This window comes from Panthera tigris, chromosome D3 (genome assembly GCF_018350195.1).
Source record: "Panthera tigris isolate Pti1 chromosome D3, P.tigris_Pti1_mat1.1, whole genome shotgun sequence".
Taxonomy (NCBI): domain Eukaryota; kingdom Metazoa; phylum Chordata; class Mammalia; order Carnivora; family Felidae; genus Panthera; species Panthera tigris.
The window spans coordinates 68,046,726-68,069,896 of NC_056671.1; the positions used below are offsets into that span (position 1 = coordinate 68,046,726).

The 23,171-nt window shown below is 52.4% G+C and overlaps 1 protein-coding gene across 8 annotated transcripts in view; it reads left to right on the plus strand.

The window, feature by feature from the left end:
• The first annotated feature begins 8,355 nt into the window (after positions 1–8,355).
• Positions 8,356–23,171, plus strand: part of CTIF (cap binding complex dependent translation initiation factor) — a 293,230-nt gene continuing 278,414 nt past the window's right edge. For 6 of the 8 annotated variants that reach the window (XR_006209635.1, XR_006209636.1, XR_006209637.1 and 3 more), the window contains exon 1: positions 8,357–8,484. The gene's annotated coding sequence lies outside the window, so the exon portion shown is untranslated. Of the gene's footprint in view, positions 8,485–23,171 lie in introns of all 8 variants that reach the window. The other 2 variants (XM_042961322.1, XM_042961324.1) reach the window with 1 other exon arrangement.

The following is a 23,171-nucleotide window of genomic DNA, read 5'->3' on the forward strand; positions in this document are numbered from 1 at the left end:
TTCCCTGTTTTTCTGAAAGCTTCCTCCGCTACCTCCTCCAAGCAGGCTTCCCTGATGAACTGGCAGTCCAGTGATCTCTAGACCAGATTCAATTCCATTGCTTAGCTCTGTCCATTTTAGATTTTACAGAAGTTCTTTTAAAACTTTGGCAGAGTCCCTATTTGGGCTTAAGATGGAACAAAATAAATTGAAGGGTGTCTTACGCTCTTTATTCAAGTATCGAACTTGATCAAAATCAGCCAACGCCTGGGAAGGTGGTCATAGCCAATAACGCTGCGAACCACACTAATAACCATAGATGCATTCCAGAAAAGTTGCTGGCAAAGCACAATTTGTCAATGAGATCTGATGTCGGATGCACCAGATGAGCTCTATTTAAAGAAACTATGGTTACTCCTTTTGTAAGAGGGATAATCATCTCATAAAGTGTCTTTTGTGTAAACTCCTATTTTCGTGTATTAGGTATATTTTAGAATTTAAAAAGCCGTCTCAAATCCTTTCTGGAAAGAGTGGAGTATAAACAAATTTGATCATCCATTTCTTTCAAAACAGAAAAAGAGGTGGGGTGTGGGCACTGGTGTCTCCACATGGGTGAGAGAGGAACAGAAAGTCTGCTTCTAGGGCATCCAGAAGACTACTCCTTATTCCCCGGCTCTACCGACAGTGAAGTGAGGATTACTGGGTTCGTGGCTCAAGCCAGAACGAAACCCAGGGTCTGGGGCACCCTCCACTTAAAAACAAAATCTGACATGGGATGCCTGGGTAGCTCAGTCGATTAAGCGTCCGGCTTTGGCTCAAGTCATGATCTCACCGGTTCCTGAGTTCCGACCCCCACCCCCCACCCCAACCGGCTCTGTGCTGACAGCTCAGAGCCTGGAGCCTGCTTCGGATTCTGTGTCTCCCTCTCTCTCTGCCCCTCACCCACTTGCACTCTGTCTCTCTCTCTTTCTCAAAAATAAATAAACATCAAAAAACCCAAAATCTAACTGCACTCCTGAGGGTCATAGAATAAAGTCCAAATTGATCCCATTTTCATCCCACATCCCACACAGCCTATCCCAGTATAACAACAAAAACACCAATAATAAGCAAAAAATAAAACCTATATTTCATTGAGCCCTTACGATGTGCAAAGTGCTTTGTATACATGATCTCACTTAATCCTCCTAACAAGGTACCAAGGTAGGCACTATTATTTCCCCATTTTGTAAGTTTTTTAAAACTGTTTACTTGTTTTTGAGAGAGAGAGAGAGAGAGGGAGAGAGAGAGCATGCGCACAGTGGAGGAGGGGCAGAGAGAGAGCGACATACAGAATCCAAAGCAGGCTCCGGGTTCCGAGCGGTCAGCACAGAGCCTGACGCAGGGCTGGAACTCACAAACGGTGAGATCATGACTTGAGCTGAAGTCGGATGCTTAACTGATTGAGCCACCCAGGCGCCCCTATTTCCCCATTTTGTAGAGGACACAGAAGTTCAGAGCCCTGCAGTTGTCCAAAGCTGTCACCTGACTATAAAAGGTGGCAGCAACATTCCCACTCTGGTCTGTCTGCCTCCCGGGTCCAGGCTCAAAGCAACTCCACGTTACTAACCTCCTGGACCTTCTCCCTCCTCCTTCCCTTTGCTCACTTCTGCCCTCCTCTTGCTCATTTCCATGTATGAACCCATGCTGTCTGCCCTTCCCACACGCTTCTCATGCAAATCACACTCAGGCCTCAAAGGCAGACTCAGGTCCCACAGCTGGGAAACCTCCCCTGACACTCCGGCTGTGAAGACATCCCTTTCCATGAACGATCATTCCATCTGTATCGTATACCTGGCGTGTCTCAAGTTTTAAAATTATACTACCATTTCTGTCTAAAGTGTGTCTTTCCTTCTGAACTAAACTGTTGGGGATCCCGTAAGCCTAGTTTAATGCACATTATTGTCTGTCCTTGCCATCCACGATCCCTAATTTAGAGCAAACACTTTATAGGCACTAAATAAACACTTGGGTTAAAAAAAAAAAAAAAGGCCATTTAAGTTATTTTTCAAGCAGCGCCTATAAAGACTTTTTAATAACACAGAAAATGTGTGTTTTAAATGTTATCAAGTGGCTAAAGCTGGATGTGAACATGCATAAGCAGTGCTGTCTCAACTATTATAATTATACATAGCAAATCAACTGTTTAAAAGACGAAATATAAAAACTACTGGGGTAATAAATAAGTCAAGGAAGGAATTCAGATTTAACTGGCTGTATCTTCATTGTTTGCTGCAATCATCTTATTACTAACAAATTGGGAAACGTGACAAACATTTAAAATCCAAGATACGATATGTGTCCCGAAATGAGCCACTGGGGTGCCAGAAGAAAGTATTGTGAAATTGATTGATATTGACTTTTGTAGTAAATATAGGCAAAAAATATATAATCTTCCCTAAGAGCAAAAAGGCTTTTGAACCATTAACTCATAAAAAATTTTATTACTTAAAAATATCGATTTCATCTTTATGGGGAAGTGGGTGGGGGGGATTAAGAGCCCACTCATACGTTACACTGAGTAATGTGTACAATTGTTGAATCACTATATTGAACACCTGAAACTAATATAACACCGCATGTTAACTATACTGGAATTAAAATTAAAACCTTAAGGGGCGCCTGGGTGGCTCAGTCAGTTAAGCATCCAACTCTTGGTTTCGGCTCGGGTCATGATCTTGAGGTTCGTGGAATCGAGCCCTGTATCAGGTTCCATGCTGACGGCACAGAACCTGCTTGGGATTTTCTCTCTCTCTCTCTCTCTCTCTCAATAAATAAACAAACAAACAAATAAATACTTTAATTTTATGTTAAATTACTTATTTAAATTTCAAGAGTCTATTTTAGTAAATATAACAGCCAGTTAGCTAGATAACTGACAAACATATATTACAGACGAAAAAATATCTTTCGACTGACGAGGTGTATGAACAAAGACCATTCTTCTATGGCATAGAATCATTTGGGGCACCAGATGTACGCGAACAAATGCACACACATGTCCGAAGTCTCAGTTTAAAAGAAAAAAATACCACTCATTATAAATGCAGCGGTGAGGAAGGATGACGTTTCCTACAACTGGAGAAGAGGTGTTCGCTGGAGACTTAGAGAAGGTGGATCCAGGTGTTCTGGATGAGGGGCTGTGACTAGTCTCCTTGGCTCTGAGGTCCACAGCCCTGCCTGGACCACCCACCTGCTGGCTGTATGCCCCCCCCCCGCACCCCCCGCAAATTATGTCACTCGTCCTCCGTTCCTTCTACTGTAAAAGTCACCTTGCCGAAGAAATGAGGTAAAATGCTTCTTGTTGCCTGGCCAATAGTAATTAGTCCATGAATACATTGGCTATCGCTTTGAAAAGGGGGAGTCAGGGACCATGGAAGGTTCAGGGCCGAACTAGTCTTCAGACATTTCAGAATAAGATTTAGGAGACCGGAATTATAAAGCAGTTGAAGAGGGAGACATCTAGGCTAGAAAAAGGAAGGGCATCTTCAGGAGGGGGCATTCCCAGTGAGTGACAGGGATCACATTGGCCAAAACTCAGATTCGTGCTCTCGGACTGTTCTAGATGTGCGTCTTTGGATTAAGAAGATCAGAAACGCACTCAACCTAGCACAAATGAAAGGGAATTACTAGAAGGATACAGAGGCATCAGGAATCTGACAGAGGTATAATAGACTGTGAATCAGAAAACCAGGAACTGATTCTGGTATTGCTAGACATCTGTCTCTCTCTTCCCCGCTCTACCAACCCCTGCTTACTCATTTTGCACCTGACCCACCAAGGCTATACGTGGGAAAAGAAGGGGGAACCCAACGAACAAAGGCCTCTCAGCCTTTTCCTGCAGACTCTTGCAAGAGGGAATCTGATTGTCTCAGTTCATCCCCTGGAGCCTGGGCCACTTAAATCCAGGCCCGCGGTCCTTTGGATCCAATGTGTCCCTTTGATCCAAGAAGCCTGGCTGACCCTCCCAGGGTAAGTACGGCATGGTTTTTCCAGAGGGTAGCCTGACAATGAAACCTATTTCTTGCAGAGATGTAGGGGTGTATCTCTGCCCAGGTCGTCATCATGCACGAGGCCACCATGTGGATAAGGAACTCATGCCTGTGAGGTCTGACCTTGAATCCTGAGGGGCTTGAGGAATGCCGGACTACTCTTGGGCTTTCTGTACTGTCCCTGAATCTTGTAAAACAAGATCTGCTTGTCTTACGCTCCCTCACGGGGTTCAGGGCTTTGTGTAACGTCTCCTGTCCTGCTGGAATTAAACAGCTGGAAATTCATCCTTTTTTACTTTACAGCTGCTTTTACAAGCTGGACTGCAAACTTCTTGAAGGTATCACTTCAGGTGTGGAAATAACCTGGGAGATGGTGGAGTCCAGCCTTCCCATGTTACAGGGGTGGCAAGTAGGCTCAGGGGAGAGGAACGTCACCCAGCCGGATAGGGTCACACCGTGCTCCTTGCCATGCCTTACACATGGCATGCTCCCCATAAGTACCCCTCGATTTAGTTTTTATTTAGCATTCTGCTTTTTATGAGCTCAGTCGTTCCCTACTGATACTCTCCCACGGCTAACTCCAGCCCTAGGGGATCACTTTCCATCTGCCTTTTAGACGTTGGTCCTTGGGGTTGTGTCGTGGAAACTGAGGTGAGAGGCGTGGGTGAAACATAACCCGGCTCCATCAAGCCATTATCTCTGCAGGCCAACACCACAGTAACAGAGCACAGGCACTAGGCGGGTAACTTCCTTCCTTCTGCGGGGCCAGTGGCCGTCACCCTGACACATGATGAACCTAGTCTAGTTTCCACCTAAAGACATATCTTCTGCAGCATCTCCCAGGCCGATGCTCCGCAACAGGGATTTGGGCCACTGCTGACCTCCTCCCTGCCAGGCCCGCTTTCCTCCCGGACGCCTCCTCTGACCATGCCAGCCCCCGGAAGCCTTGCTCACTTAAAATCACCCTCGTGCAGCGTAGCACGTTGTCATTTTCCCCGATATCACGTGGGTGCCAGGCTGGGCTCCTCAGCTTCTGAAGGCAGGTAACCTCTCACCCCCACCCTGCACTCTGGTGGGCACCCACTGGGTCTTCCAGTCAATGTATTGACCGATAGAGGAAAGGCGGGGAGGCAAGGAGTAGGAATGAGAAGAAAGGAGGCCATTGCTTTTTGCTAGCACCTTAAGCAAATGTGAATTAGGAAAAGCAACTGCTTAAAACAGAATCATTCTGACTCGTAAGGTGTAGGCTATGTGGTGACAAGTCAAACAAAGGCAACTTCTTGGCAACTCACATCTGCTGCAATAAAACCCATTCCAGCGCCCATTCGTGAACTCTGCCCCCAGCAGCAGCTCTGACCTAAGCCTGCAGGCTGGGCATAAGATCAGCTACAGAGCAGAGAAGGAAGGACACCGGGTGAGGACCACGTAAGCCCTAGGCCTCCCATTCTGGGAAACGTGGGCCTGAGGGTCCCACAGTATCTTCCTCGCAGAGACCCCCATTCGGGCCCGGAATCTCCATCATCAGAGGCCCTTTCAGAGAGCTCTCCATAAGAAGACAAACCCTCAGGTGCTACAGGAGCAAATAAAAGGCTATCTTATCCTACACGAAGGAATGTTAATCAGACTGGAGGTAAAGAGAGACCCAGGCTCAGGTGACCCGGGGAACAGGGGGCAAGCGTGGATACGCAGGGGAGAAGCGGTGCGGGAGCCCAGCACACTGCCCACAGAAGGCACCTTGGGTGGGGTGACACATTACAGGGGGTCCTTGGGCAGCAGGGTGCGGGGGGGGGGGTGAGGGTTAAGAGAGCTGGGCCAGTGGGGGGTGAGGACTAGAACTCAGGGGGTAAGGTTCCTTGAAGACAAACCTAACTTACTCACACATGAAGATGAGTCACCCCCCCCACCCCCCCACCCCCCCAGGAATCTTTCCTGCAGCACCAGGTCTGCTGGCCTCACTCCACAGAAAGAAAAATTCAGGGATCCTTCTCCCGGTGCAGAAAGCACCTGGGATGAGGAAAGGAATCAGCTGTCACAGAGCACTCGCTAACTGGCAACCTCAGCTTAAACACATGATCACCATTGGTTCTCAGAAGGCCAAGAATGGTTGCTGAATCAACTGTCCAAGGTCACCATTTGGAGGCTAGGGAGGCTGTCCAAGGTCACAGATCCAGGAAGTGCCATGCCTGCAATTCAAACCCAGGGGCCAAGTTGACTCTTGAGTCTGTGTTGTCCTCGACTGGCCCTCTGGGGCCAGGCACACCCAGGCAAACGGAGGTGTGTACTCTCCTCGGATGTTTTGCGTTCTGCACCATTGCTCGGCCTCTCCTCACCTCCGGGGGTTGGATCCTGTTCTCACCTCTGGGGGTGTGATTTAAAGCAAAGGCAAGGCCAAGACCCAGACCATTCCATTCTTGTTTCTTTGCAGGTGGCATGCATATCATGCAAGGAGCAAAGCAGCATTGACAACAAAAGGTAGGCAAATGGGAAAGTGCTGAGTGGGTAGACTCCTGTACTATTTCATGTTTTGTAAACCTAGGAAATCAGTCGGATGCTGAAGCATAAAAATAACACACTGCTTGAACCAATGAGGCATAGATGCCAAGAGGGACAAACCAGGGGGAAGAGTCAGGTGAGCCTATACATGTTCCTTTGGTAGGGGGGTACTGGACTGGTGCCCAGATGCTGGCTTCTATACCCCCCTCTGCTTCTAACCAAACTGCGGCTGTGCACCTGCTGTCTTCTCCTAGAAGGGAGAGGAGGACACGCCCCCATACCCTTTGGTACAAGGATCAGATGAGCCGCTCTGCAGGGCATCACTGTGGATGTGCTTTGCTTTCCTTCCATAGCTTGACTCATGCAGAGCCTGAAGCTTGGAAGACATGCTCTCTACTCAAAACAAAATCTCACTCATCCTTTCAAGGCCTGCTTCAAGCCTCACCTCCAGTGAGAAGCCATCCCAGGCTCCTTCTGCCCTCTAGACTTACCCGCCATTCCGGCCCCCACCTCCACCCATCAATCTGCCCTCTCTGCCTTGCCAAACTGCTGGGACTTTCAGAATTTGCTTTTTTCTCTCTCATCTGGGACCTTTGTACCCTTGTAGCTTTTCTCAGATGCCTACCCCTGCCTCTGCCTTTGTTTAAAACCTCCAGGAAGCCTTCTCCTACCCCCCATCCACCCTTGATCCTGGTTGTGGGCTCCTGCTGAGGGTTCCCTAGCACTTTATGCTTATCCCTATGTTAAGTGTCGTCTTATTCCCTATACTTTCATTGACTGTGGTCCTTACACTAGACTTTGAGCTCCTTGAGGGCAGGGACTAAGGGTCTTACTTGCCTTGGCATTCCCAGACATGTCCCATCTGTGGAAAGTGCTCAGCAAACGTTATATGAATTAATAAATGGATTTCCACTGCATTATACTGTGTCACAGTTCCTCAGATGAGTTTATAAGCTCCTTGCCTGGAGGAGTGTACAGCATCGTGTATTTCTCATGAAGGCCTCTCTGTCCCAATCTCGGTGCCTGGCACATAGTAGGTTCTTAGAAAGCACTGGTGATTTGGTTAAGTGATTACTGAATTACCCACTGCACTGAATTGCCCCAGCCACCAGGTTCCCCATCGCAACCCTTAGCATGGCCAATGGAAAATTAATCGGTTGCAAAGTGCATATCTAATTACAACATCCCGCCCCTGCCACAGAGATGTTCAAATGTTAATTATAACATATGCATCTCAATAACAGACGTTAGCACTGAACGCAGCATTAATAACGCCGCTTGGACCGCCCAGTGTATACACAAAGCTTCCTTTTATCTGCCATTAGGACAGACTTTGCACTTCTAGTGCGGAAGTCCTCTTCTTTAAAGCGTTCCTGCCCCCGAAACCAAACGTCTCCCTGTAAGCTTGGACCGCGCCTAAGCCCCCCGTTCCCCCAACACAGAGGTCCCCACTCAGGGCCGCGCCGCCGTCGCGGGGTGAGAGCGTTGGCCGGCGGGTTTCGGCGAAGCCAGGCTGGACTGTCTCGGCTGTCTCGGCGGCATCCCCGGGGTCCCGGCGGCGCCCCGCTCTCCAGGGCCCGCCATCCCGGGAAAGAAAGGCGAACTACATTACCCAGCAGGCCTCCCGCCGCCCTCTTTCCTTTCAAGTCTTTGCACGTGGCCGGAGGGGAGGGAGGGGCCGGGACGTCACTCTCCTACATTCTCTTTCCCTGTGTCAGAGCAGGGATCGTTTTTTTTTTTTTTTTTTTCCTTCCTCTACTCCCTCCCCCCCACCCGCCCCTCCCTCCCTCTTTCCCTTCCCTCCCTCCCTCCCCTCTCGGTTGGGTTTGTGCGCTGGGGCGCCGGATCCCCTCCGCTGCCGGGACGCGCGGAACTCGCGGCAGGAGTAGGCTCTCTCGAGCCTCCTCCCTCCCTTCCCCTTCCCTGTCCCCTTCCCCCACCCCCGACACGGGCTCGGAGCGGCGGCCGGAGGAACCCCGAGGTGAGCATCCCCCCGCCTGCCCCCCTCTTTTAGTCAGTACAGCCTGCGGATCGATTCGGGGACCCGCCAGGAGGGCTGCGTGACGTGCGCGTGCTGATAGATAAATCCGAGAAAACCGCCCCAAACAATTAACCCCCTTCCCCCTCCCTGCGCCCCCGGCCGCCGGGCGTCTGCGCCCATCCTCAGACCCCTTCTCTGTCGCGGACCGCACTCCACGGTCTCGCCCCCTCCCCAGGTTCGCCCCTTCCCCTCAGGGCTCCCGGCCTGAGTGGGGAGTCGTAGCCCTGGGGCTCCCGGGAGGAGGGGGCTCTCGGGGGCGCATGGCTGGAGCCCGGCTGGCGCTCGAGCCGCGCGGTGTAGCCGCTGTCATGTGCCGGGTTCCGAGCCGGGGGGAGGAAGAAAGCGGGCGTGATTGCTCTCCCTTTTGTTTTGAAGCCCGCATTTGCTGCATCCAGCAGTTGCTTTAGTACCAGCCAAACTTGCAGCTGTTCTGACCGCGCTCCGGCGAGGTAGGGAGCGCGGCCCTGCGTGGCGACTCCCGGCCGGAGGCTGCTGCGCTGGCGGCTGCCGGAGGGACCCCGAGAGAGTGTCTCCACGCAGCCCCTCCCTCCCGCGGTGACTGATTGTGTCTGTGGCAGCGGCCGTGCGAGGGTGTGTGCGCGCCCGTCACCGCGAGCGCGGGGATGTCTGTCGTCTAGACAGGCGGCACCCTCCCTCCGTCCCCGGTGAGCCCGCGGGCCGCGGGGGGCGCGGGGGATGGGAGCAGATGAGGAACCCGAATCGGTGGAGCCATTGCGGCTGCAGCTTTGGACATTCCCTACGGTGGTGATTCTGTTGGCTTTTTGTTATTATTCCTGTCGCCACGGTGTGATTGGGCCTGGGGAATAGATCCTTCAGGCGGAGCGGGGGTTAAGTTGACAGGTCTGAAAAGCCAGCTCGCGGTGGCGAGTGACCCGAACGGCCGCGGCGTGGGCTCCGGCTCGGGCTCTTCAGGACGAGGAGCAGGTGACTGTCCTGGACGTGTCGCGGGTCGTGGGGGCAGGGAGGGCAGGGGGCGGCGGTTCGGTCTGCGGTGACCGAGGTCTGCCCTCCCCCCCACCCCCACCCCCAAGGGCCGCGGGCCCCAGCCTAGGTGCATCTGGAGGAGGCGGCCCGGGGACGGCGGGTGTGACTTGGGTTATGTCTTTCCACTGACGTTAAAAGACAATTGGGGGTCGGCGTTGGCTCTTGGGTTTCGTAGAGTTTTCGGGGTTGAGGCTGGGGGGCAGGTGTGAGCCGGGAGGGGGTGCGGCGTGTAAAGGGGAGGGATGGCTGGCGGCGGCCTGTGTGTCCCTACCGGAGGAGCGAGGCGTCGCCTCCCCCGCCCAGCTGTTTGTGTGTGTACACACCGCTCTGGCACGTATGGGGGGCGGGGCGTGGGGGGGGGGGACAGACCGCGGTGTAGTGGGGACACGCGTGGGCCCGACTACCCGGTGAATCGTCCCGCCAGCCCCCTCGTGGTCCCAGTTGGGCTCCTGGTCGTGTGTGTCCGCGCACGCGCGCGCCGGGTTACTTGGACAGGGGGTCCTGCGGCTGTACGACCTGGGAGCCCCTGCAGTTGCGTGTGTGCGGGGTTGGCGAGGGAGTTCCGGGCGCGCGGTGGCGCGGGAGACAAGCCTTGCGTCCCTCCGCGTCCCCGACGCCCCCTGACCCGCCGGGCTGGCAGCCTGCTCGGCCGGTGGGGTGCAGGGCTGGGAGGGGCCGCGGGCGCGCGCGTGTCGCCGCCCCCGACCCTCCCAACACGCTCGGGTTGACCCTTGCTCCGGGGCGCTCTGTGGGTGCGCGTGCGCGCGCGCCCGCCTCTGCCTCGCGGGCCCCGGACAGAACGAGCGCGCTCTGCGCACCCCCTTCCAGTTTTTCGTCCTGGAGACCGTGGGGGCCGGAGGCTGCCCTGCCCGCCCGGCCCCGGCCCCGGCCCCGGCCCCGGCCCAGCCGGGCGCTGCTGCCTGCGCTGCTACCCGGCTGCCCTGCTTGCCCGCCCGCCTCCGCCGCTGTCGCTTTCTGGGTCCCTGAGGCCGGGGGGATTATCTCCTGGGCTAGGGGCGGGCGCGCACTGGGAAGAAGCCGGTGGAGCTGCGGGCCCCGCGGCGGCTGGAGTCTCGGGAGGGCGAAAGTGACACAGCACGAGCGCCGCCGCCGAAGCCGGAGGAGAGAGGAAGGAGCCGCCCAGAGCACGGGGAGGGGCCGCGGGCTGTCCGGGCCCGGTTCCTCCTGCCCGGCCCGGGGTCTGAGCCGAAAACCTCAGGAATCCCGGCTTCGAGCATGCTCAGCCAGCGCGAGGAAATTGCCAGGCTTTCAAGAAAACCCAATTGTACAGGAACAGAATGCACCGAACAAACGTTAGCGGTGCAGTCCCCCCACAGGACGCACTCGGGTTGTCTGAGGAAACTCCCTTTGAGTATTTGAAACAGGATTCGATTTACACACAGATCGTCTCCTCTGCTGTGTCAAGTGACTGTCCTAGATAATGTACGCTGGTAGGCAGTAATTTTGTAACGCATTCTGGGGTAAGGTGTCATCGGTGATTAACAGATTGCTGTAAATAGCGTGTTTGTTTGACTTTACAGAGCGTTTCCCCCTACCCTTGAATCATCACAATTTCTTAGCAGGGTCCTGTGATGTAGGCGGGTAGTAACCCCATTTTACAGGTGAGCACACTGAGGCTCAAAAAGTGCCATGAGTCCCCCAGGGCCCCTCAGTGGGGAAGGGCTACTTTCCCCCCCCCTCTGTGATCCTGTAATTTCTCTTCGCAGCCTATGGCTTTTAATTTAAATAATGGTCATTTTTTGGGTATCTGTGTTTGAGGTTTTTTTGAGAGTAGGTCTTGGCTCCCCAGGAAGTCCTGAGCCTCAGAAAGGGGGTAAATTATAGTGGTATTTATTCTTTGTCAAAACACTTTTTATTTGCCACCAGACCTCATGAGAATAGTCATTAAAGACAGAAGTCTGCATTGCTGGTTATTACGCATCTGATAATTTGCTAATGGTGAAAGGTTATCAGCTTTGATACATCCATTATACCAGAATCACACCTGCATATGATAAATACATATGGCATACATGTTTATGCAACGCATGTCTGTATTCGTATGGGTGTGTTTGGGTGTGTTGTTCATGGATCCAGTGTCCTTACTGAGTCCAACGTTTATTCTTTAGGTACTGATTTCAAAACCATTGGTTTAACGTGTAGATCCCTGAGAAGCCCAGGGTTCATCCCAGGTGATACTATTCCCTGCCCCCTGCATCCCCAGGGATAGGGAAGCCCTGAAAAGAGCAAAAAGCTCCCTCATGCCTGTAGGTACTTTGAAGAGTTCGTGTACAGGAAGGTTCTCAGACCCAGCCTGGAGAGTTACCAGGTTTGGCCAACTAATCAACCATTCATTCACAAATATAGACTGAGCACCTCCATGTTTCTGTATCTTCAAATGCATGCAAAGGAAGTTGAACATACAGTCCCTGCCTGCCAGAAACCTATTCTATCTGTGGAGATAAATGTAGGATTTTAAGTCCAGCATATGTTTATTGAGCACCTACCTTGGGCTAGATACTGTACTCTGTTTGGGGCACACAAAGATAGTATAGTAGAAACAGCTAAGTTGTAATGCAATAAAACGAGTGATTCACAGCCTACGGGAGAGAACAAATCATAAGTACTTTAGAGCACTCACCCTGGGACTTAGTCAATTTCACATATGTTGGTTGGAAGTGACTCCTGATGCCAGTTCCAATTCTAGAGCAAAAGCAGGAGGGAGCAGCAGAGGAAGAAGGGCTTTCTGCCCCTTGTTACCCTGGACTTTGGGCTTTTTGTAACCTCCCAGGTGGGCCTGGAGGTATGTCCTGATGTGGACGTTAGGCAGCTAGTGGGAAATGACCCTAAAGTCAACCAACAGATTACTCTGCTGGGCAGTGAGGAGCTGACAAGTTCTTCTCCCTGGTCCTGCCCCAGCTCTGCCGGGCTGTGATGGGCTGGGGTAGGCTATCTTCAGTGATGCACTGTGGCTTTGGTCAAGGTCTCACTCAGGCCCTTCCTGGGTTTAGTAGTTTCTGTCTTACAGGTCTGTGTAGATGTTTTAACGTGAGTCTGCTTCGTATCTGTTCATTCCCCACCTCGCTTCTGGGGTCCCTGACACTGTCCTCCAGTTTCATCTCGGTTTTGGGGTTCACTGCCCTTGTTTTAAGGTTCTGTTGTTTGCAGTTCAGATGATGAAGGAGGAAGCAGGAGGTGGTAGGTAGGATGGAGAGAGAATCCTGAGCCCAGAGAGAGAACAGGAGGCTCAAACAGACGGGCAAATCGCAGCTTTTGGGCATTTTCCAAATGTGGTGGCATTTCTGCATAGCTTACCCGATAAACGTGGCGGCTTCTTTCGATGCTCTTTTCGGGGGGGATCCTCTACCTCTCAGCCTCACGGCCGACTCACGGTCACCTGAGCTCAGTTGTTCACATTCAGGCTTTACTCTCCTGCCCTCCTGCCTCATCCTGCACACAATTTAGAACAGCACTGTGATGGGGGCCTTCTCCCTGAATTATCACCATGCTGGCTATCGACCTCTGCCTCTTATTTCTGAATTAAACCCAGGCCAAAGCTGTGATTCAGAACAGGGGGGAAACAGTTAGGTCTTCGGATCCTAGGCACCGAGAGCTGGGACGGGCCCTCCTAATAAGCTGATCTCTGTGTGAAGGCCCCGAAACCTAGCGAGGTGAAACGACGTGCCCAAAGTCACCAGGAGCCCTTGGCAGAGTTGGACAAGAAATTCCAGATTTTGATACCTCGTTCAATCTTCTTTTTCTGTGCCTTCTGAACAAAGCGGGGTTCTTACTTGCCAGAGAGAATGCTACATCTTCTCTATTTCCTCTGGTTCTGGGAAAGGCTCTGGAAGCCCTCTCTTAGTCTTGAACTTCCTTTCCTTTGAGACTGCCCTTCCCTGCCCTATCTTTCATCTTCGGCATCCAGGAATCTGGATGAGGGCATATATTTGTGAGAAGTGGCAGGCCTGGGGGCTTTCCAGTGCACTTCAGTTTAGTCCCTTCCCTTGGCCGGGTCCTTAGGTCCCGAAGGTGTTTGCAAAGCTGGCATACATGAGCATTTTTCTAGGAAGGGGACTCACAGATTTCATTTGCCCTCCCACCCGACTCAAGTACGGACAGGAACTCCTGGTGGGGGTGGTGGGGGTGGATAGGGGGTTGCTGGGCAGTGGACGCTGCACTTGATTTGGGTTTATAGTTTGCAAAGTATTTCCCACCAAGGATAGCATCTGCTGGTTGGTTATCTTAGCCCCGCGGAGCTGTTAGTGTTATTCCCATTTTGCATACGAGGCCTCTGAGCCTCCATGGTTAGTGACACGCCAAGTCACGGGGGAGTTGTAAGTTGTAGAACAGGGATCTGAACCCAGGTCTTCAGACTTCAAACTCAGCGCCTAGGGCTAGGATGTCACATCGTGTCACATCATCATTACAGTTTTGTGAGTGGAGTGCTGCCAGGTTTCTAGAGCTTTTTATGTCCACTGTCGGCTCATATCCAGCATGGAGTCAGCCCCAAGTGCTGACTAACTTACTCAGGGATGGGATGGATAAAGTATGGGAGGCGGTCTTCATGGCACTAACATGTGGACTGGGGCCAGCTGAGATGATTTTGTGGAAGAGGTGAATTTGGGAGTAGGTCTGAGGTCGTGGCGGACCTAGAATAGGTTTTCAGTTGGGGCAATGGCTCAAAAATGGTAAAGGAGAAATATGTGTGGTGAGCACAGTGGTTGAGAAAGTTCTGAGTAGCACAGTCAAGGGGTGCCTGTTCAAGCCTCAGATCAGGGAGGGCTTCCGAAGGGAGATAACACAGGCACCGAAAGCGAATGGATGAAAAGAAATTAGCCTGGAGAGGAGCTAGAAGGGGTAAGGAACAGCGTGTGCTTAGGAGAAGAGGTCTGAGGCTGTCTGGGCAAAGGAAGGGATTGCAGCAGCAAGGTCAAGTTCAAAGGTGGAGAGGCAGACAGGCGTTTCGTGAGCCCGGCCCAGGACCTTGGCTTCTAGACTACAGGAGGAGCGTGGTGGACGGGGCCCGAAGCCGAACGGAGGCATGCTGCTGTGGTTCAGAAGGGAATGCGATCTGGAGCCAGGAGGCCACTGGGCCAGTGAGGCAATGACAGGTTCCATCCAGTATCAAGTCGCAGGGGATAAGGCCTGGAGCCAGGGCCTCGTGTAGGGGGATGGAGGGAAGGTTATACATTACAAACATTTGGGGACTAAAGTCTGCAGTGGTTGCTTAGCTTTGAGGAATAAAGGAGAAGTCCCCGCGACTCCCTCCCGGCTCTCTGGCCTCACTGACAGAGGCCTCACAGCCTCTCCCCGGGTGCGAACTTGTGGCCCGGAGCTCAGCACGTCTGCTGAGGTTGAGGTGAGGGGGAGGACCCCGTGAGCTCGCTGTCGGACGTGTTGAATTTGAATGGCTGGTAGGTGAGGCCAGTGGAGCCGGGCTTGACCGCACCGGGCGCAGGGGAGCAGCCCAAGGGAGGGGTGGGGGCGGGGAGCTACAGTTCGGGGAGTGAGGAAGCTCCGCTGCGGAGTGTGACCCCGGGAGACAATGAAAGACCTCTTCCTCCCATTGTCAGAGAATCCTTTGTCACGCCGGGCCCAGCCGCTGCAGCCCGGGGCGGGCGGGGATGCTGTGTCATGCGGAGGCCCAGCTGGCAGAATCCCGCGGCAGCTGAGAGCAGGCTTCAGCTGGGAGCCTTTGGAGTTGGGGGAGAAGCGTTTTCATATTTCACAGCCGTGGTGAGCGGAGCCCTGTCCCAGGCGCTCGGGCCGGGAGCCAAGGGCAGGGAGGGCCGGGCAGCCTAGCTGCTCCCAGATGTGGATGCATGAAGCCACGAAGAAGCTTTCGAGACCTGCGCAAATAGTAGAGTACGATTTCAATAGGAGAACGTCAGTCGCAGAGACTTCTCTTCCTGCCGCAGCGCATTTTTAGAGGGCCGATGCGTTTTAGGCAGAGCTCAGTGCTTGCAGCTTTGAATCTTTAGGGCCTGAGATCGTGCCTGGCACTTGGTAGGTGTCCCACTGACATGGGTGCATCTGCAGGGATGCGGCCAGGCTTCGGTGTCTGGGGTGGGAGGTCAGCCAGGGACGGTTCCCGCGAGCAAGTCCAAAGAGGGTATCCCAGCACTGAGTGAGAACGTGTTTAGCACCATAGTGGAGTGAACATCTTGAAAATCTTCCAGTTACCAAGCACCTAGAAACGCTGTATGAAATATAACTAGCACCCTTTCAAAGAAGAGCTGAGCTCATAGAATGTAAGGGAAATCCCCAGGGAACTCCAAAGTGAGTGGGGACAGTCAGCTTGCACTTAGGCTAGGCCGGTCCTGGGGGGTGAGGGTGGTTGTGGGGGTGTGAGGGGCAGTTACTGGTCTCAGAACCAAGGGGGTTGAGCTCTGACGAGAGGAGACGAGACGGGAGTTGGGACAGAAGGCCCTCCCCAGCAGAGGCCCTCTGCCCCTGCAGAGGTTTGCAGGCTTGGAGAAAAGGATGGACTAGATGTCAGCCAGTTGGCATGGAAGTGGGGGAGGGGGAGCTTGGCGGTCTTGGCCTGGATTTGGCGTGGGGAAAAATCGACAATACCTCAGGCCTGTCAGGGCTTTGGATGTCCACGACAAATGTGGTCTAGAGTCCCCAAGAGGAGGGGTTAGCATATAAAGCCTCCAGGGGCCAGGGGCCCCCATCCCATGGCTCTAAACTCCCAGGGGCACCAGGAAGGTTCTGGGACTCCTCACCCTTCACTGACTTGAGTCTCCTCCACTTTGGAGAGATGCTGAAGGACGCAGGTGGCCTGAATGAGTGAGTGAGAAGGAGGAGGAGAGAGGCCCCAATGGGAACCTTTCTGAGATGACTACATACTTTGGGAGGCGGGTGCAGGGCTGTGAAGGGCTCTTCCTGCCCCACGGCCTTATCTCTTAGCAGAAGCCTGTAGACAAGCCCGTCCAGGAAGACCAGATGTTCTCCCCTGCCATTTAGTCAGGACAAGTCCTCACAAAGGCTTCGGTCTGGGTTCCCCCTAAGCGTGCCCTCCGCAGATTCTAACTGCCACTGGTCCCCCAGACCATGCACCGCATCGTCTCCCCCACGCCCAGGTTTCTGGTGTTCCTGTAAACTTGGAGACGCCTTTCAGTTACCCAGTCCATCTCCTAGCTGGTGTGGGAATCTGGGAACCCTGAGTATCTCGGCACTTTTTCCAGTGCTTTCTTCGACCAGGAGCATACTGCTCTGTGAGGCAGCCCCTTCCCTCATTCGAAGGCTTTTGCTGCTGGAAAGGCCTTATATAAGTGTCAAGGAGCACACTGCCCATTCCCCACCCCCCCCCCATCACCCCTTTGGCTGTTATAAGAGATGTTTTCCAGGCCTCTCACCATCCCGTTGGCTTCCACTGGAAGGGCCTTAATTTGTCAAGCTCTGATTCTGTGAGAAAGCATCCAGCCAATTCGCCTTCTAACTTACTGAGCTGAGAGGGAGTTTTTGCAGATGGGTGTGATATTAGCTGAGCTGGCTGCATAGGCACAGTCTGTGATGTAGAAGTTCTGAAAAGCTTTGGCTCAGTGCTTATGGGAGAAAGCACACACTGCGAGTTCCTTCCTCCAGCACCCAGGATCCATTTCAGCGTCTAAGTGACTCCGGAATCGGATGCAGGGAGCTGATGTTTATCAAGTGCCTATTATGTGCTGGGCACACAGTGCTAGGCGTTCTCTGTGCGCCTCGCTAAGTACAAGTAACTTCTGTGAGGGGGAGACAGAGAGGCAGAGACGTGGACATGCCTAAGGGTCGTTGTGACAGTTGAGCCCCAAAGTTATTCCGAAAGAATGTGTGTGGTTCCATCCGGAGTGGGTGGGGCTGACATTCCCAATGCCATTCCCTTTTAGGGCCTGCCTCCAGGGTAGGCAATGTCATGATCTCACCACTAGCTGAGAAGCCACAGGCCTTTGCCATATTCGTGGGTCCTTAGCTGAGATGCTTAGGAGTTTGAACCGTGACACGAAGAAAGCGTCGGCTGGAGAAGCCACATCTTGGAGTGTCACCAAATAGGATGATATTCACAATCGGAGTGTTTCTTGGAGCCGGAGCGTATCTGCCTTGGGGGCTGTCTGCCCGGCCCTGGGCGTCTCTGGTAGAACAAGGCCTTCTGCCCCTTTGCCTGTGCGGGATGGTTGGGGTCTCTGGGTTCCGTGTTGAGTTATGAGGAGCACGAGTTGCCTGAGCAGCGAGGTTGTGCCGGCCGGCCGGGTGTCCACGTAAGCACTGCCGGTTTCACACAGCACCCTACGTGGACAGGGCCCAGTGGTGAGGGTGAGGGACTCTGGGAAAGCACCCAGTTTCTCCTCTTCCTCCTCCAGAAGTTGTTCCTTATGCTCACATTCTCCCGGTTTGCCTCGAACCTCTCAGCTTAAGACTCTTACCTCCGTTAACATTCGGTTTGGTTTAGCAGATGTGCATCAGGCACCTGCCGTGGGACGGATGATTTCGGGGAACGTGGCAGGGTCTCCGCTTCCGTCTTCGTCCTGGTGGAGAAGACGGAATGGCCTCGTATTCACGTAATGTGGGGAGTACTGGGTAAGGAGAAAGAAAAGTGGGCTGAAGCAGCCCGCACAGGGCGACGATAATCTTTGGTCCACATGCAGACACTTTTGAGAGTGAAAGGCGTGCTAATAATAATCCTGTTGGGATGTAGACACAAACGAGGCCATCCCTGTGCCAGTGGGGGCTTATGGCCACACGGACCGGGGATGTATGCGTGGGTCACACCTGGCTCTGATGGGTCATTTATACTGTAGGATGTTGGAGGTATAGGATGATGGAGGGCAGCGCCTGCAGAGAAAAGGCAGCTGTTGCCCAGGTTTGCTTAGGGGCTGGAGAGGAAAGCACCTTCCGTGGGGACTGGGGACTCGACATGCTGCTGGGCCTCCGTTAACAGCTGCAAGGTTCTGTGATCCATTTCACCGCGATCTCGGTTTTGGGGTTGGAGGTGCAAGTTTGGACAGATGAAAACCACCTGGCTTGTAGGATGTTTTTGGCTACAGGCAAAAGAACACCGGACTGACAGGGCTTCAAAAACAAGGTGTTTAGGGGCGCCCGGGTGGCTCAGTTGTCCGACTCTTGATTTCGGCTCAGGTCATGATCTCACGGTTCGTGAGGTTGAGCCACGCTGTCAGCACAGAGCCTACTTGGGATTCTCTCCCTCTCCCTCTGCCCCTCCTCCTGCTCTCTCTCAAAAATAAGTAAATGTGTAAAAAAAAAAAAAAAAAAAAGCACCATTTAAAAAATCAACTGTGTATAGACTGACAGCCGGAAGTCTGAAGGTAGGGGTTCTAGAGTTGGTTAATTCAGTGGGTCAGTAATCATTTCAAGGACTCCTTCTAACCTTACAGGCCACCACTGTCAGCATTTTGGCCTTTGTCCTCAGGGTTGTCCCCTCATGGTCACAGCATGGCTGCCCCTGCTCCATACGTCACGTTCTCATGTAACTGTATCTGAGGGCGGGCAGGAAAGTGAGTTTCTCCTTGTGTTTGAATTTATCAAGCATGGCAACCTTCCTCAGAACCCCCGTGCTAGAATTTCTAGCAAGTCCCATTGAAGGGAAATGTGTTAACGCTCCTGCCTCAGCTCCGCGGAGGCTGAGAGCAAGTCTTGGTGCCTTCTGCCTCGTCTACAGGAAGAGGTGAGGCTGCTTGCAAGGGGAGGAGAGTGATGGTCGGGTGAGCACTGTTTAATGTTTGCCCTAACAAATTAAAAATATGATTTTATTTCCTTATTTGGGGGGTTGTCAGCCCTTATTGAGAAATAATAGTTTATACCTCAATATGATTGGAGTCATAAAAAAATGCACCCCCTGGCTCTGGCAACTGATCTGCTTCCTTTCACTATCGTTTTGCCTTTCCTAGTAATTATTATCTCTTAACCCATGGGGACTGTTGGGGCTTAGGACCCCGGATGTCCCGCGCTGCCTTCTGCGTGGCCTCAGTAGCTGCATTCTGTGCCCCCTCCCCCCGAATAGCCCCTCTCCTTTCCAACCACTAGGGCCAGGCAGAGAACCCTGGCGGACAGAATTGTCCAGAGGCGGGGAACCTATGTTGCTGGTGGCCCAGACAGCAGGGCTAGAGATGCCTGAGGGGCTGAGGCTCCGGCCGGTCCATGGTAGACAGCGGTCACCTTTGAGAGTAGCTGTGAGGCCGAAAGAGGAAATTGCTCCTTGGTGTGGCGTGGATACCTTTGGTCCTGCAGAGTCAGTTCTCTTGCCTGTGCTGGTTCGGAACTCCGACCCTAGTGGAGGACGCTGTCTTCCTCTCCCCGGACCGCTGTCCCCTTCATACAGATGAACAGCCTGGGCTGTGGCTGCCTGCCCTGTCCCCTGGGGCAAATCCATCCCTGCAGAGCTCTTTCACACTCCACTCATCTGGTCAGTTTTGTCCTCCCCTCCACCCCAGCGCTTGGTCTGTGAATCTTTAGGGCACTTAGCCCTTGCCATCACTCCCATCATCCCTTGGGGCCTCATCTGATCTGTTCTCTGAGATCATAAGCGCCTCAATACTGTCCTAGTCTGAGTCATCTGCGGATAGCTCATACGGCCTGCCACAGGGTCCGTGCTCCATGAAAAAACATTTTTTTTCAAGCAAAGTACATATTTGCAGAGTGAGGAGAGGCAGCTTGCTCATTTTGGCCATCTCTCCAGATTTAAGACCAGTGCATCGTGGCACGGCATGGTGCCCGGATGAGCATTTATGGCTCTCTGCATAATCCTTCCTGAAGAGGAAGAAAGGTAATCCACCCTGCTGTTAGGGGTTGAGTTGTCACCCCCCCCCCCAGTACCTTGAATGTGACTGTATTTGGAGAAAAGACCCTTAAAGGGATAATTAAGGTAAAAGGAGGTCCTGTGGGCGAGCCCTAAACCAACACGACTGGTACCCTTGAAAGAAGAGGCGATAAGGACACAGGGGAGACGGGACACCTGGGAGGTGAGGACCCAGGGAGGAGGCGGCCATCTGCAAGCCAAGGAGAGAGGACTCAGAAGAAACCAGCGTGCTGATCTGAATCTCAGACTTCTAGCCTCCCAAACTGTGAGAAAATAAATGTTTCTCGTCCAGGCTACAACTCCAGGCGTGTGGCTCCAAAACCCGAACTTTTCTCTGTGAGCGGCTGTGTTTGGGCAGCAGGGGCGACTGTCTGTCAACCCAGGGATGGGACAGGCGGTATTTCTCCCGAAACCCTTCGGGCAATTTAACAATAACTTTAAAAACCGGACATTTGTGAGGTGCTCCAGTGATAATTGCTTAGGGAGCACTTTACTTGGGTTATCTTAATTAGCCTTCACACCCTCTCTTTTATCATTGAGAAAATGAGGGCACAGAGAGGTTAAGTAATTTACCTCAGTCACACAGCTAATAGGTGGTTTAGTCAATTTTGCTCTCATGGTGCCTCTGAAGTATCACACGCGGAGATTGACAGGCTCGGCTGAGGTTTCCTGGCAGTGATCTGACAAGGTCACTGGTCTCGGGTCTGCCACTAGTGACCTGGGTGACCTTGGGCACATCACATCTGGATGTTTTCTCCCAGTAACCTCAGGGATTGGATGAGAAAGTATCTAACACCCCTGATCGTCTCACTCTGAGGTTCTCAGTGCCAGGCCCAGTGCCAGAGGTAGGGATTATATGCTCAGCATGGCCTGGCACAGGAAAGGAAAAATCCCTCTGATGTCATCCTTGGCCTCTGCCCACACCTAAGGTGGCAGCCCTGGGTCGGCCCGACTTGGCCATTTGGACCTCTAGCATGGCAGTTTGCTCCTTCCCTACAAAATTAACTTTTTCTTTCAAAAAAAATTTTTTTTAATGTTTATATTGAGAGAGCACGAGCAGGGGAGGAGCAGAGAGAGAGGGAGACACAGAATCCGAAGCAGGCTCCAGGCTCTGAGCCGTCAGCACAGAGCCCGACGTGGGGTTCGAAGTCACAGACTGCAAGATCATGACTTGAGCCAAAGTCAGACGCTCAACTGACTGAGCCACCCAGGCTCCCCCAGAATTAATTTTTTCAATAAGGTGGAAATTATCTCCTCCCCATGCCAGGGCCCATTCTCGATCTTTTAAGGAGGTGGGCTTTGAGTTAGATCCCTTGAACCGTTTGGGGTAAGTGTTGCTGGGGAGTGATTTAATGTGTTTCCTTCCTCTGGGTGAAACAAACGTGGCCTACTGCGGCCTTACTCATGCCGGAGAGAAACCAGCCACGGCGGCAGAAGCTGGGGAGCCCAGGTTGAGCCAAAGACTGCTGCATCCTTAGCCTGCTCTTGTTTCCACATCCCGTTTGACCCAGGTAGATGGCAGGTGAGGATAAAGGCCAGGACAGCGGGATGGCATCGTTCCGGGGTTCTGCAGGCTGAAGATGGGGCATAAGAACAGGAAGGAGGTTGGCTGGCTGCCTGTGGGCACTTTCAGAGACCTGGTTTTAACCTCCGATAGCCCAGCTCCTGGTCTGTCCTCATAGGGCTTTAGTGATTTTAGTGACCTCATTAGAGGCAAGTTTACTTAACGTATCTGTAATGGATTTCAGAACCAGAAAAGTACTAAGTGTCAAGTTTCTAGTTCCCCCACGGCCTGCTTATGACCTCCATAGTTCCAGAATCCCAAGCTCTGACTCTAGCATTCAGGGCCGAGAAGAGGCCCTCAGGTCCCAGTGGGTGAATGGACACAGAGCAGGCCTGATTGCTGTGGATGCGACTGTCCATTATCACGTGGTCTGTGCTGTTGTCGGCCGCATCAAGGGTTATTATTCTCTTTATTTGTTATTCATTTATTTATTTTTTTGAGAAAGAGAGAGAGAGAGAAAGGGAGAGAGAGAGAATCTCAAGCAGCCTCCACCCCGTTGGCTCAGAGCCTGATGCGAGGCTCTGACCCATGAACCGCAAGAGGTTGACCTGAGCTGAAACCAAGAGTCAGATGCTCAATAGACTGAGCCACCCAGTTATTGTTCTTGGTGTTCTTGGGAAATTGGCAGGGCTAATGTGCTTTTTCCAATGGGGACATTGAGGCAAGAGAGACCAAAGTGACTTGGCCAAGGTCACATAGCACACTGTCCAGTGAGAAAACAAATTAAGGGCTGGTTCTCCATTCAGTAACCACCGCCCCCCCCCCGCCCCCCGCCGACTTCAATACCTTAAAGTAAGGCATTCAAACTACTGATGGAGTATAGGCTGATTTTCAGTTGAATATCTATGACTTCTAAAAAAAAAATTAAAACTTGTACAAAATTTTAAACATTTAAATGTGCACCAAAGGAAAAAAAAAGCTAGTACATGGAACTTGTGATTTCATTATTGCTTAACAGGACGCTAAGTTTAATAAAAAGTCAGGACAGGGTCAATAATAATATTACAACCGGCAGACGGGTACGACAGACAACTTCAAGGTGGTGGATTGTGGGAAAGACTGCATAAGCAAGTTTGGGTTGGGTTTATGTCACCTGGCATTAGGACAGTTTTGAATAATACATGTCCCATTTCAGCCCAAGGCTACCTCTTCTCATGTAACAAATGTGGGTTCCTAAATATTTATTCATATGAAACATTTAGATATATGATTGTGATTTGTATTCACAAAAGATGGTCATTAACTAAAGACAATCTTAGTACATAT